The 16,344-nt window shown below is 30.6% G+C and overlaps 1 long non-coding RNA gene across 1 annotated transcript in view; it reads left to right on the forward strand.

Moving 5' to 3' along the window:
- The first annotated feature begins 13,877 nt into the window (after positions 1-13,877).
- The window catches only part of LOC149055893 (uncharacterized), a 97,086-nt gene continuing 94,619 nt past the window's right edge, over positions 13,878-16,344 (forward strand). The window contains exon 1 of the long non-coding RNA XR_016191437.1: positions 13,878-14,049. This is a non-coding gene — a long non-coding RNA (uncharacterized LOC149055893). The remainder of the gene's footprint in view (positions 14,050-16,344) is intronic.

Below are 16,344 nucleotides of genomic sequence, written 5' to 3' on the forward strand. Positions count from 1 at the left end.
GTTTGTATAAATTTTAATTTTAATTTTAATATAATACGAGTATTATTGATAAACGTGTCTATTATTTTCCGTAAAAACAGTTTTCCATTATTTTTATGTATTTCGTTTGATCTATTTCACCAGATCTATATCTTGTCCATAAGTTTATGCGATGTTCGACTGATTCTATTGACTCCTTACTCCTTATTTTCGTGTGCGCAAACCAGTTGTACATTTTAATATAACTGTGCGCGCAAACGAGTTCCGATTTTTCAGGTAAAAATTGTAGAATGTGCGCAAACAAGTTGCAGCCCCATTTTGTAGAGTTAATTTTTCTGAAAATATTGACGTTTCAACATTTTATTTTTATTAATTTCCTAATTTTTTTAGCTACAATAGGAACAACTCATAAGGATAACCTTTTATTAAATTTTCAAGTTTTTTTGGTCACCCAAAATTTTTTTACCGACTTTCAAAAAAAATTCTCATAAAAATCGAAAATTTCAGTGGTCTATAAATAACTCAAAAAGTCAACATTTTTTGAAAATTAAACTTTTTTTTTTTTTTTTTTTTATTAGGAAAGAGCCCTCGGCAGCATAGGCCATTGGGCTTACAAAATATGAATAGCTTAAATTAAATATTTACAGTAAGAAACGTACAAGAGAGAACTTAATTCTAGATTTTGGATTGAAGGTTTGCTGTTGTGATGAATTGGATGATGTCTGTTATGGCCTTGGGATGATTTTGAAGTATTTCGGAGAGTGGAAAATTAAACTATATATAGATAACACTAACATAAATATTTGGTGAAAATGTCAAGTATTTACAGTGATTAGTTTTTGAATTACAATTTACAACCATATAAAAACTTCGATTTGGTCGAAAACTGGTTTTGCGCAAATTCCCGTTTATCTGTCATTTTTTTTTTGTTTTTCTCGATTTTTTTTGAAAACTGTTGGAAAATGTTTACATTTGACCTCTATAATGCACCAAGGATATTCACTTTTACATCAGAAACCACCCCCAAAGTTTAATATTGAAGCATTATTTCGACTAGTTATGATGTACACAGACAAAAAAAAAGAAAAAAGAAAAAAAACACATCATTGTAAAATCAATACATTCATCACTCCGTTCAGAATCTAAAATATATTTTTTTAACTTTTTTACCAAAACATTAAATTTAATTAATATACGAAATTATTGTACTTCTTATCCCTGTGACTCTTAATACAAAACCAGAATATCGATATCACCATTAATCATTATTTCGGGAAATATCGCAAAATATTCACGGGATACCCTGTATATATACTATGTTATTTAGTATACAGGCTACAAAATAAACAACAATAATATTACGTCACAACAAGTACTTTAATTGCAAGAGGGAAACGCAGAGTGTCTCTTCTAATTATTATATCTTATGATCAATAAGAAATGTAAATATTATCAGATTAGAATTTATTTTGAATTTTGAACTCCTTCGTTATTATTTCAAATTCAAGCACTGCAGGCTAAATGTATACGTATGCTTAGTATACCTACTTATAGCGTCCTAGCATTGCGCGCGTATGGATGATACCGTTGTTATTAGATTGTAATTATTATAAGCTGCAAAATGTCAACGATCTTGTTCAAACTGACTCGTTTTGATACTTGCCATTATAAATTATTATATTGGTCGGACGTGTTTTTTCGTTGACCTTTGTTAGTACCCAATCAATTTTTATCGTTATTTGGTTACTCGGCAGCTGCAGCATCGGTATATGATTTTTTTCCCCGCAACATCGATTTATATAATATAGATCTTCATAGATCTTCGTCACTATATACAGTATATAGTATACGTGATACCTATAAAATACACGTTCATAAAGTATAATCGTATGTGTTTTATTTTATATTATTTTATAGGTATTGACATAGCGGCAAACGTTAATTAATCGCTAACCTATACCTACCGTAAACACTTACACGAGAGGCTTGAACAAAAATATAGCAGGTGTATGCGAATCTTTTTACTCGTTTTTCTAATCAAATCAAATATTGTTGTATATATATTAAGTAATGATCATTACAATTCAACGTTCGTTAACCTCTAATAAGTACGATACTTAACTGTTCTAGGTATACCAACAAGGATCTATAAGTAACCTAATATTTCAAACAAGGATTTTTTTTTTAAATTTACCTTTAAGTAATGTTTTTGTTTAGTACTCATTTGTAGGGAACAGATACTTCATAACAATATTTAAGCGTAAGACAAGAGAGGTCTATCTCATATTATAGTTGAGACTTGAGAGTGAAGGGCAAATGATGAGAGCATTGAGAGCTATATATATTATAATATTTATAAAGTATTCAGTGGCGCAAAGTGACTGAGTATAACGACTCAAGTTCCGAAACAAAAATCGTCATAAGCTCCTCAAAAAATATTTAAATCACAGATATTTACATTATATTTTTTAAACTTTGTTGATACAATTTGTACTATATCTAGGTTTTTCATTTTTATTTTAATCGTTCAATATAATTAATAAAAATACACTCGTATGTCCGTGACACTTATTAATTTATATTGAATATTTGCATAATACTATGCAACTTGTCTATATTTATATATCAATGTGATTTTATAAATGCAATCGATATTCAACAACCCTGAAAAGTTCAACGTTGGACACGACTCCGTGGAAATGATCTCGAAGAAATATTCGCCGCAAGTATAACTCAATGTTGAGACGATTAAGATATTAAATAAGTAACACTAATATTATGCTAAACATTGTTAATCATCAAACTGAATAATAATAAATATTAATATACAATAATAATCGTATACACAAATCTTTTTAAACGACGATTAGAATAAAATTTTACATTTTACTTTCGTCTTAAGAAATTTTCTATAAGAACTTGCATTAGTACAATTATTATAGAGTTGTAATAACTCAGTTGTTATAAAAATATCTTATGCATTTTTATACTATAGTTATGGTTTAACTGTAAAAATATTATATGAATATAGTTGCTATACCTATAGTAAGACACAACTTATTATAATTTATAAAAATTTAGGACTCTGGTAGCACGTTGGTCGCAGTGAAAAACACTGTGCTATAAATGGTGATATCCTTAAAAGATAGCGGAAGATAGATGGAGATCATGATGGAAGTCAGACGAAGTGGATGGTACATTGATCCGAATGTCCTTAAATAAGTGAGAAAATCGCATAGAATCTTCAACTGCCACTCAACTTAAATTGTATTGGTCCGTGGATTCTTCCAGACGTACCTATATTTGGGTTTAAGGGGACAATTGGCCTGCTGTTATATGGATCGGGTTAAAATTCAGGGACGAGCGCAGAAAACGTCTTCCTCGGCTGTTATAGTAGACTGCAGCTAGACTACACAAAAATAGGTTATTTTATTTATTCTGCTATACACCATATATTTTACAAATATTACTAAAAAAAAAGTATTCGCGGTATTACTGCCTCCTTAGCATTCCCCTATTTTACACTATGACCTCAAATCACCGAATATTATTACAACTTGGACATACATAAAAAAATATGATACGGCAATAATGAAGTTCAAAGAAGAAGAGAGACGATGATCTATATGACTATATAGAATACAATAGAACACTATGTTACTCGAGGATCACATAAAATCCCAAAAGCTCTTGGTGGGCCAAAAGTGTATCAACACATAAATATTATCATTTCTGTTTTATGGACAAATTAAAATAAAATAGTTCTTATAATATAGGCACTTAAATATCGGATGCCAACTTCGCCAACTTCCTGGGAGACGTCGAGCAGTCTGTTCGCTCGGCAGACTCCGGTCAGCCCGAGAAGGACAGGAAGAAGTCAAGTAAAACTTGTAATGTAATTAATATTTGATAATGTCAATAAACGATGGCGGCGCCGCGGAAGCAATGCGAAAGCAGATCCCGCGGCGTCGTCGGTTAAAACGGGAAAAAAGAAAAAAAAAAAGAAAAAAGGCACTTAAATATACCTATGTAATTATATATAATTATGATACAGGTAATAATTGATAGCTGCGCCAGATAACGATTTTGGATATATTAAATATTTTTTAGGTTATTTACTTTCCTTTGGGAACGGTAAAAACTTGGTGGTCGCATCTGACCCGTGGGTTGTAGCTTGGAAACCCCTGGACTTTAATATAATATTGTATAGTTTATTTACTAAGGATTCAATATTTACGCTTTTCCCGATAAGCGCCGGCAAAAGAAGCAACGCGGAAGCCGTTTTTATTATTTTCTTTTAAGTATAGTTTTTATCCTTGAATAACAGTAGAATAGTGCAAATTATGTGCAGACCATATAAAAATGACCTTAAAATATTATAAAATATTATGCAACAACAATATAAGATATTGCAGGTACTTGCATGCGTGATACAGTGTATCGTGTATAATACCGTGCCGATATGAAGTATTATGGTTATCGACGTTATCATATATTGTTTTTTTTTTGATTCAACGATGTATGAATAATATTATTGAGCCAAGCCAAAAGATCACACGCATTCAAATCCCACGGCGTCTCAGCGATACTGCAGCAGTGCGCGACAACCGGTTTACCGCGAAACGGCTATTTTGGATTCATACACAGATATTTCCACTGTAATATGAATTGCAATGCATATTTTAATGCGAGTGCAATGATAATAACTTGTATTAGAATGTATTGTATATAATGTAAATTAATGTAAAAACACGTAACATAATAATAATCAGACGAATGGCGAGAAGTCTACTATAGTTGTACCGTTGCAGTAACACATCGATATTTCATTATTATAATTTTGTAGATATAGAACCTAACTTACTGACTGAGAACTGCAACGTCCGCGATAGTGAGGAGGTGAAAAAGATATTTACATTAGTGTCCTCATACAAACTATCGGCGCAATCGCTTTACATCGCATGGAAAAATCGAATCGATTTATTTTCAAAGCCTAGACTAGGCATGATACATGCGATCAAATCTCTATATTGATCTGACGTGGGTACCTATACCAGAGGTATTCAAACTGTACGTCATGGCTCTCAATTCTCTGGATAGTAGAGGGAATTCCTCACGTCAAAGAACCGGAGACCAAAATTAATGTATGGGATATAGTTATGACTAATATAAGTATTATTAATACCTAATGATCACGGAAATGATAATACGCGACCTTTTGAATGAGTTTTATTTCGATAATAGAAGAAAAGTTAGTATTTTTATCACCCGTACTGTTTTCATATTGTTCTTATCGATTTAGGAGTCGTAAAATTAAAATAATATTGTAGTTATAAAATAGAGCAATGAGATGAAAAAGTTTGAATATCTCTGACCTACAAGAAATTGTATATTGTATATTTGTGTTATATGACCTATATAGTTTGTGGATTCTAGGACGACATGATTTAATATAGCATGTTATAATATTATTTGGTATCCTCTCTCCTGTGAATATCGTGTATTAGGTCATTTTATGGGTGATTTTCGAATTTTACAAGATAATGTAATATAGCCATATAGGTAATAAAATATGTAATGCGATATATTATTTACATATAATTACATTTGATAAATGATAATAATAGCGAAACCAATGACATAATGATTTACAACACAATATTTTAATTATTTTACATAACTCAAAATTTAATTATCATTATTTCAATAATATATTGATATTCCAACAATAATACATTTTTCATTTAAATTTAATGTCTCTGGACGAACATGTATCACGTACATCCTCATTTCACTGTCACTCCGGTCTTGTTTTTGCGTAGATATACATCTGCAATATAATTCAATAATATATATATATATATGTGTGTGTGTGTGTGGGTAACCCTAACTATATCTGTACATTAATTGTTGTAGAACCGTTCAGTTACATTGTTTGAAAAACCATATATCCTTCTTTTGTTCATTCGTAAATGCTTCACATATATTATACAACGTCCAATCGTTGGCGGATAAAATTTCCGTTGCTGAGCGGAAATCGATTAATATAAGTCTCATTGAAATATTTTAGAGTATGTCTTATATTATACTGATAACTACATTTCGGATTACTTGTTTAATATTATATAATTCTTAAATAAAATTACATAAATTGTATTTTTGTTTTAATCTTTAATCTTTTTTGTTATTATTATTATTGTTATTATTATTCAATTTAATACCTACCTATATAAGAGTACATTGTGTATTCATAAGGGCATAGGAGTACTAGGTTTTTTTTAACCTAATTATCTAACCTAACAAAAATTATTAATTTGGAATAATTAGAGGCTTATAATATCTAAATCAATAAAGGATATTTTTGGGAGGGCTAAATCTCTGTCAAGAAACTAAGTCCCCTTATTTTCCGTTTAAACCGACAGCAGAGAAGGCTCTGTGTGAACAACAATACACTCCTCTACTGTCATCGTTTATTAATGTTTACAATAGACTATTACAGCTACATACTCAAAGCGGGTTAAGCCCCTATAGTGGCCCCCACGCTTATAATAATATAATATCATACATAAAAATGATAAAGTATTTCTTAATGTAAGAATAATTTTTAAAATTCTCGATATTTATCGGGAGACGTTCGAGAATCCGGCTTTTTTATATACAATTTTCGTAATTAAACCACCAAACAGCAGTGATATTTAAAAATCGTCGTAATTCTATGTTCTTTTTTCCACAAATGTGCGATATATTATAGATCTGTATTTATTAATTATTATAATTTATTGGGCTAATGCTATTATTATATAGTTTTCGTTGAGCTGCAGATGGAAATGGTAAAAAAAATCATTGACAAATGCAAACGTCATGTTTAATAATACTTATAAATGCATCGCCGCGGTATGGTAACGCATATAGTGCACAGTGCATCACACGCATATATTTGTGGACATTATATTTATTATGTATAGTAAATAATAATATTTTATAGGTACATTAACAGGTACCATGTTTAATTCACCGCCATATATCATTAATTGGACTCGTGGTTATTGACACGTGGATACGACACTTTGACATTATATAATATATTTATACGCATAATATGTGAATGTGAAACCATTTATTATAATTTGACGGTTATAAGACTATATATTAGCGATGTAAAATGTTTTGTCTAACTGTAAATACATAATATAATACACTAATGTCGATACCACACATAAAATTATTATCATGTTGGGTACATATCATTATGAATATAATAAGAAATCGGAATGTTAACATGTCGGCCGGAGATATCATGTGCGTAATATTTTTCGTGGTAATTTTAATTTTTTTTTTTTTTTTAATATTGAATTAGATATTATTGTCGGCTCTACGAATCAATGGATAAACTTAATAACAAAAGGAAGAGGAAAAAGTGTGCTCACTACGTAATTCACGAGTCTCGTTTAGTCATACTGCGGAGTCAGCATTACGTGTGTCATCGTCGAATATAATATAAAATATTATATTATCGTATAATAATATTATGTAGAGTTTGAAGTGGCTAAAGTATGTGTGTGTGTGCGTGTTTGTGTTTTATGAACAATAGAAATCAGTGGGTTTTGAATTAAATACGATATAAAAATCGCAATAAAATTGATAAAGTAAAATTAAAAATCAATCAAGTTAATGTTAAATTTTTTTTCTTAATTGAAATATGTACTAAAAGATAATATGGATAATCCGGTGAAAATTAATTGTTTTTGAAGACCGTTTTAAAGAGGGTATACTTTGGATTCTGTTGTAGTGAAATTTGCAGTTTACAACAAACGGTGAGACCATTAAAAGTGTCTGTTGCATAGACAAGGATTTTTTAATAGGTACCTACCTTTTTGCCAAGACATTAACATTATGTCCGTTTGAGAGAGTTGTCCGTTAAGGCAGATTTTATTATACTTCAATATAGTTTTTATGAAATATCGTTCATATAAATAATAAATAAAAGACACCCAAACATACATAATATTGTTAAAAATGTAATACACAGTTAGTAGGGGCGAGACCGTTTTCGACCAAAAACGTACCCTTCCCTTTTCGGCCGATTCACTTTTTGACCAAATTTAAAAAAGACTGATTCCCTTTTCGGCCAAAACAAAAATTTATAATATAATATATGTAAAAAAATAAAATAATTGCTGCTACATAATTCATAATTTAGTTTTTTATAAGTTGCATAAAATGTTGTAAAATAACAATATTCGTAAAAACACAATTCGCGACAAAATTATTTACAAAACGAAATTAATTTTACACACATACCAAAATTATCCCTATTATTTCATTTATTTAAATTTTGAAGGTTTTTCAAATCGAATTCAAATGTCTTGGTACTATTCAGTACCAACTTATACTTTTAATAATTTGTCAAAATTATACATAATTATATAATTGCCATAATTTTACAAAAAATGTTGTTTTTGGTCGTAAAGGAAATCGACCTTTTTTAAATTTGGTCGAAAAGTGAATCGGCCGAAAAGGGAAGGGTACGTTTTTGGTCGAAAACGGCTATGCCCGTTAGTAGATACAGTAACTATACTATTAATTTAAATTCTATATATACCTGTATAAATAAATACAAAGTCTCTGTCCAAAATATTGAGCGTTACCTATAGATAATGATCGCCGTTCAACGTAACAATTGACAACGGTTGGTCATATAAATTAACTCAATAATATAATATTATTAATAAAGCACTGCAAGTCGATGGTAGTTCATTCGTCCGTAGTGTCTAATAAAAATGCATTTTCCTACAGGCAACCGCTCTCGATAAAATATGAGATCATAAATTGAGTAAATATGGATTTTCTATTTATTTTTTTTTATATTTATAAAATTAGTGTGCCTACGTTTACGTGATAATATATTCGATATGGCCCAAAACAATGAACAATAATTTAAATATATTTAAGAAATTCTTCAGGTCATTTTCTTAACATACGCGTTTCATATTTTTACACATTAGTTACATAACATATGTTGTATGAAGTGGTGGCGTCAGGAATTTTATCTTGGGGGGGGGGAGGGGCATAGTGGGTCTTTGAAAATTTGGTAGGGCCAAAAAAAGTGGCAATACGTGGTATTTTTCCCATTTTTAGGCTCAATAAGGGTAGAAGGCTTACACGCTATCTATTGTAAAGATTGTGTTGCATATACTAAGTTTTCACATAATTATTGGTTTTCATTTTAAATGATAATAAATATCATACAAAGGTATACTATTTACACATTTAAATATCGGATATCATTTTCAACAAACTTAAATTGAAAATGTTTACTTAATTATAATACAATACACATTTGTTTTTGAATAAATACATTTTACATTTATATTTAAATTAAAAAAAAATACACAATTTTCATTTGCCTTAGCTACCTATTTACTGAATACTACAAAATCTGGTTGCAAGCAAATATATTAAATAGTCAAAAACATAATTGTTTTTTTTTTTATTGAACTAAAAAAACATCAACAACAAAGGCTATTAGTTTTTTGTTAAGATACAATTTTAAGGATATTACAATGTTTATATGATGCTAACTACATATGGTTACTATTTAAATTAATGTTACAATTTTTTTTTTTTAACAATATGTTTAAATTTTGTTGTATAAATCCGATCCTTTAAGAAAGGCTATCATGTTCGATGTGGTCTCGTTGCTCGGTCCCAGAGCTCCATACAAGTTGGGTGGAATGTTGTATTTCTCCAAAACTTCTGAATATTGATAACACTAAAAAAAAAAAAACATAATTATATTAAACGGTATGCACAATATTGTTATCGGCGGCTAAAAATCCTTCACTTATTGTATTTTAGCTCAAGTTGTCAGTACCTAGATACGTAGATAATATATCTGGAAGGAATCGCAGTGTCGCCTTCAAATGAGTTGTCAAAGTTTCTATTTACTGCAGTATAATACAGCCATACAGGTATAATAAATATATGTAATAATAATAATAAAGATAATAACGAACTTTGCGTCTGTCTTTATTCGCGTGTAGGTACATTATATATTCTTCCGGCGGATGGCTATATGTAGGGTGGGAGATGGGGTACGAGACGAGATAATATGGTCAGAGGGGGAGTAGGACAGGAGATAATGTTTTGTTCGAAGATTTTGAAACCTTTGAACCATCCCTGTGGCTCATTCAACGCGTACCACCACACCATCGCCATCACATATACATACATAATTATTATACACACTATAAAACTATACTATACGGTGTATAGGGTACCTAACCTAACTCATATATATATATATAATATTATGTGTGTGTCCGTGTTTGTGCTTGCGCGTGCTTTTTGCCCCAGTAGAGATTTATCTTTTGTGCGAGCGAACACAGTCCCGTGAAAGAGACCTTTTCTAAACAAAAACCCGAAACCTCTTCGGCGTGTAATAAATGAACGGTGGCGGCGGCGGTGATGAGGTCATCCCCTCACCCTTATATTTGCAGAAAGTAGATTTAATAATACAAGGCGTTCCAACTATACCTTCGATCTATATACCTAACCTGTCTCTGCTACTATAATATTATATATATTATATATCCTGCATTGCAAAGAGTAAAAGTCATACTTTAATCTGGGGTCTTGGGAGATCGAATCGTCATATATGATAATATTATAATAACCTTTGCCGTGGATAAATGCAAACGTTTTTTGACGTCGGTATAACATAATAACAACATCATAATTATTGTACCTATGTGTACTTGAATGTATTAATATTCCAGTTTGAAATGCATTTGCATCGTGAGATAATATATGCGACTGAAAGTGCGGTAATTGTATGATAACATATATATTTTACAATATAATAATTTACAATATTTTGTACCTATTCAAGGCCTTTCCCTAATTGTTCGTTTAATTTCACCGGTGTTTCATTATCACATGTGTAATTATCACAACGATCGTAATTAGTGATCGTGTTTTTTTGCAATGTCGTATTATAACTATTATTATACATTTAAATTTATATTACAAGGGCTTATTAATTTGTCTCGATCGTCCCCAGGTCTTCTAACTACATACTAGGTGTCTATTTTTTAATTTTTTATATGATCTATCGCGCATAGGTACACCGAAACATCACCAATTATTATTTCCGTATACATGGCCGATCAAATAAGCAACAGTCCAAACTCAAATACTGTATGATATACACCGTTGAACAGGTCGGCCGCGGCGAACGGATTCGTTGCAATTAAATGTATTTTTATTGGGCAATAGTCCGCGAGTATGGTTTATTACGTACACACATGATAATAATAATATGTTCCGTAATATGATGAATAAATTAGTGCGTATGTACTCACACAAAAACATTTATATATGAAGTGGATATGGTGTTAATAAAACAGTGTTTATTCAAATAGCTCGAAGACCATTCAAAACGATAAAATATTATTATTTACGAGTTGTAAACCATTTCCATTCTACTGTACGCACATAAATTACATCGAAAATAATGACCACTATATAATATTATAGCGTACTGTATATACGCTGCATGGTTACATAGGTATAATGTATATGAGTAAATAATATGCACACTAGGCGTATTTTGTTTTACTTGTTTTTATATATTATTATATAAATTATGAAATATAATTAAAAAAATAAATAAATAAATACAAACATAATATGAAGGTAATAATGCACAGTGCACTGTGATTTTTTCATTATATTTAAATACAAATATGATTGTTCTTGTATTCATAATAGAACCCACGCTGAATTAAACATACAAGTGCCATTATTAGGTATTTTAGATGGCAAGCTGTATAATATGTTAAGGTATGGAGTATGGGCGCGTTCTCCAATGAGAATATAATATGTACGATGTACAAATACACCTTATTAAATGAACTCATGTTCGTGATTACATATTTAAGAGATACAAAAAAACATAATATTTGCAAGAATATACAGTAATTTAAATTTACCGTTAGGAGATAATAATACAATTTGAATTAATTTTTTTATTTATCAGTAAATTAAGAAGATATTGAAAATTGTTACATTGCAACTTCATATAGCACCATTGCACATACATATATTATGTACACTGTACAGCCTAAATCTTCATCGTAATATCATTGCGATTTTCCGACGACATTACATTATTTGCAATCAATTATATATAGTCTCAGACATAAAAAATTTCCGTTCGTATAAATATTTTTATATAATATAAATTATAATATTATAGTATTACACCTATGTTCCCTGTACAACCGACGTAAATGGGCACTGTAAAAGTTGGAGTTGTGCATCAGATATAACTGCTTCTTTAAATGTGAAATTGTCTACGGCTTTATCGAGGACAACAACCTCACAATAATACAATCAACAAATCCATCATTATGTGTATATAGGCACCTTTTCCGGATTCGGCATGGGTTCGTAAAATACTAAAATAACAACATTGGTGAAAACCACCATATAGAAAATGTATTATTTTATCAATTATATAATATATAATAATCAAATAGTCAGTTTCAGTCTCAAAACATTTGTAACGTTGAATAAGATAGGTATAGGTAATAATAAGAATCATGTTCAGAATACACGATTGGAGAAACTTTTAAATTTAAATTTATTTTAATCAATTCATTGGACATAAATACGACGTTTAGACATTTATACATTTTTTGAACAATACTTCATAGAATACAATACGCAAGATAATATATATAAATATTTATAATTTCTTAATTTTTTTTATTTATTATACAAAAGTAAATTTGATAGGTAGTTAAGATACAATATACACAACATTCAATGGCATGAGGAGGGAAGCCCACTAGTGTAGAAACCCTCTGACTTTAGGGAATAAATTATATCATATAGCTATTGGTGACGGTACGAAGTAAAAGTCTTTAAAATCATAGGTGCGTCCTGCAGACCTCATTCGCTGGTCGTGTACACTATGGCATATTCGAGGGAGGAGAAAACTGCACCTCCACGGACAAAAATAAAAATTCTGTTAGGGTTTGGGAATATGACCCCCAATTTAATGATATTAAATCACATTTTTAAATTTAGATCTAATTTCGCAGGCCATGCCTGTGCATGGACAGGAAATACCCATGGACACGTCTATAAACTTAAAATAATATATGATCACTATACGTGAGGGTTTAAAACAGTAAACAGAAATTTAATAAATAGCTTGGGTATATTACGAGAAAAGTTCGACGGATGAGCGAAATTGTATAAGAAGTACTCGCAGATCGATAACGCGCAGTGACCTATAGTTATAGCCATCATATTGTTTATGATAAATATCGTAGTTCCGTCACGGTTAGGAAAGTCTTTCCGTTCGCCAACCAGATCCGTTGCGTATGTGTGCGTTATGTGCTCAAAAATAAAAAGGAAAATCGCGAGAAATCCGCAACGCGTATCCGATTACATATGCGTGGCCAGTATAAATTATGACGGAATTTACCCTACGCGCACGTATTATACCGCGATCGTTCGCAGCAATATAATAATATTATGTATAGGAATATATGAAAAAAAAATCAACTTAACGGTGATTAATTATCATGGCGTTATAGGTGCTAAAGTAATAATATTATTATAGCGCAGCGCTCGAGGGTCGGAAGGAAAATAAATAAGAAACGTATTAAAATTAATCGTCCGCACGCGGCAAAATGATTTACGCACGAGCGCGAGGTGGGACGCATCACTCGTCATCCCACCAGCGCCGTCCGCACCGCAGGTTACCACGGGATACCACGGTATGGTATGTTATGTTCAGGGTAATCGTCGGCATAGTCTACACGAGCTAGGATGAGCACGTCATAATTATCGGATCGTGCGAGCGTATACGGTGACGGGTCGGGGTGCGTTGTCATTATTATCATTATAATTTATTTTTATTCGTCGATTGATGTCAATTTTATTATTATTATAATACCATAATATACTTAATATTTCACGTGACTCGAAGCAAACCGAAAATATTTAAAGTGAAACATAAAATCCACCTGCAGGCGCGCTCGTGAATATTATAAAGTAAGTATTTATAGTATACCATTGCGTTTATTTAATATAATACTAATTAAGTTCTTTGAGTCACCTCAACGGCATATTAAAGAATAATTTACCTGCTAATTGAGCTCCGGGTATAATTATATAAACGAAAATATATATCAATTGAGCGGCCATCGGCGATTGGGAAACAATAAATTTGTTAAGTCCTAGGATTATATTAATTAAAATATTCATTCGAACGATTTGAATATAGGTATAGGTACACGCAATAAAGTTTATCCATGCATTTTTACCAATGTATGCAATTTAATTTTATCGTTTTATACTTATATTTTATATTTTTTAACGAGTAACATAAAGTATTAAACACATAAATCAGTTTTCTCAAAATCAACATAAAATAACTTTTAGTCACACACTTATTATAGTTATTAGTACTAAATCTGTAAGAACGGTAGGTAAAGAAGATGGTTTTGTTTTAAGTTTGACGGGAACACAGTTTTAATAATTTTAAACATGGACTTATTAATTATTCTGTTTTAAATTTCACGGGACTTAATATTTTTGGCAGTAAAAGATTTTAGCGAGACTCAGTTCATGTGCAGTCGTCATAGCTGTGTACACGTGAAATAATAATATATAATGGCATTAAGGATGTGAGTGTATAACGTACTTATAGTTGGATAAAAGTCTATACGGTATAGATATGACTGCATTGCGAGTGAGTGCATAATAATAATATAATATATCCATAACCAAAACCGAGGTTTAAGTTATGACTACCGCGATTTATGTATATATTTGCATATTGTACACTGGCCCAGGCGTTGTTGTACGTAGATTTTTCCACGCGTTTATCGTCGTTTCTACGCGAAAAATGCAGTGCAATAAAATTGATCGTTTCTCGTCATCGCGGACGCATACGGCGAACACTCATTTATACTATGCTACCTGTATGTGCACAGCACATTGGCACCACGGTAGGTATAGGTATATCATATTTTATTAACCACCTCGGTATATAAATTATGTATATACTCGTATATATATATATATATATATATATATCGATGATTATAACGTGTGTTTGAAGGATTTTACCGTTTAGATACTGATCTCGACGTCACTCCGGATCGTCGTTCAAAACCGTAAAAAATAGATTACGCGTCATTAGCTGGCACAATATATGAGGTAGATGAGTATCGTAGACGTTATGGAATATAATATGTTTCCAATGCGTATACACTTTGCTACTTCAGCCATTATCTTGATGCACGCGGCTGATATATATATATATATATATATATATAGTAGGTATGTATATAAAGGAGGTATGGGTTGCTGCAATTTTCGATGATAACTATCTAATTTTCAAGCGTGGATATTTTATATTATTTAGAAGTGCATGTTTACAAGCTTAAAATAATTTTGTGTTTTGTTTAATAAGATAAGCGAAAAAAACTTCATTTGTTAATTAAATAACATAATATCTATTTTTTAATATTATCTACAACTTGACCAAAATTGTGTAAGCAATATTATGTGAATATATATATATATATAACAAAAAATTAAGTAATCATATTGTATAACACACGGTGATGGAGGAAAATGATTAATATTGTTTGCCTTCGGCAATTGTTTGCACGTAACATAATGCAAATATCCTATTTAAATACGATCAATGTGTTCACAGCAATTAATAATATCAATTATCAAATTATCATGAATAAGATCATTTAAGTATTTTTAAAGATATGCCTGACTTCGCAGAAATTGTATGTTCAACCTTCAAATGGATAATATCGTAACAGGTGACGGAAAATGTACAAGAATATATAGATCTGAGACTCCAAGGTAGGTAAAATAAATTCATATTTAATTGTATTTCCTGTAATTGTTGTTAAGTTTTTATGATTTTCCTGTATGGTTAACTCATTTAGTTAATCCTTTGAGTGAAGAAAATATTTCATAATGTGGAATGAGTTTAGCCAATCATATGTGGTTAGACGATCATATATTATACAATAAGAATTAGATAATTATAATAAAATTTAAATAATATAATACCACATAAAATAATTTAAAAGCATGTGAATCGAAATAATGTGGTCGCCTGAGATATAATATATTATAAGTACAGTCGTCAGCCACGGACCGAGACAAAATCTGGAGTGCCGTGGATTTTTTTAAATTAATAATAATAATAATATATTGGAACACAATGGAACAGTACCTAATACTTTGCAGTCAGAAATAAATTAAAAATATTCAGTACGTTTTTATTTATTGATAATATTAAGTTGGTGCTGGGAA

The sequence above is a fragment of the Diuraphis noxia genome, unplaced genomic scaffold (assembly GCF_037042655.1).
Source record: "Diuraphis noxia isolate RWA-SAM2 unplaced genomic scaffold, SU_Dnox_SAM2 contig0004, whole genome shotgun sequence".
NCBI classification, from domain to species: Eukaryota; Metazoa; Arthropoda; class Insecta; order Hemiptera; family Aphididae; genus Diuraphis; species Diuraphis noxia.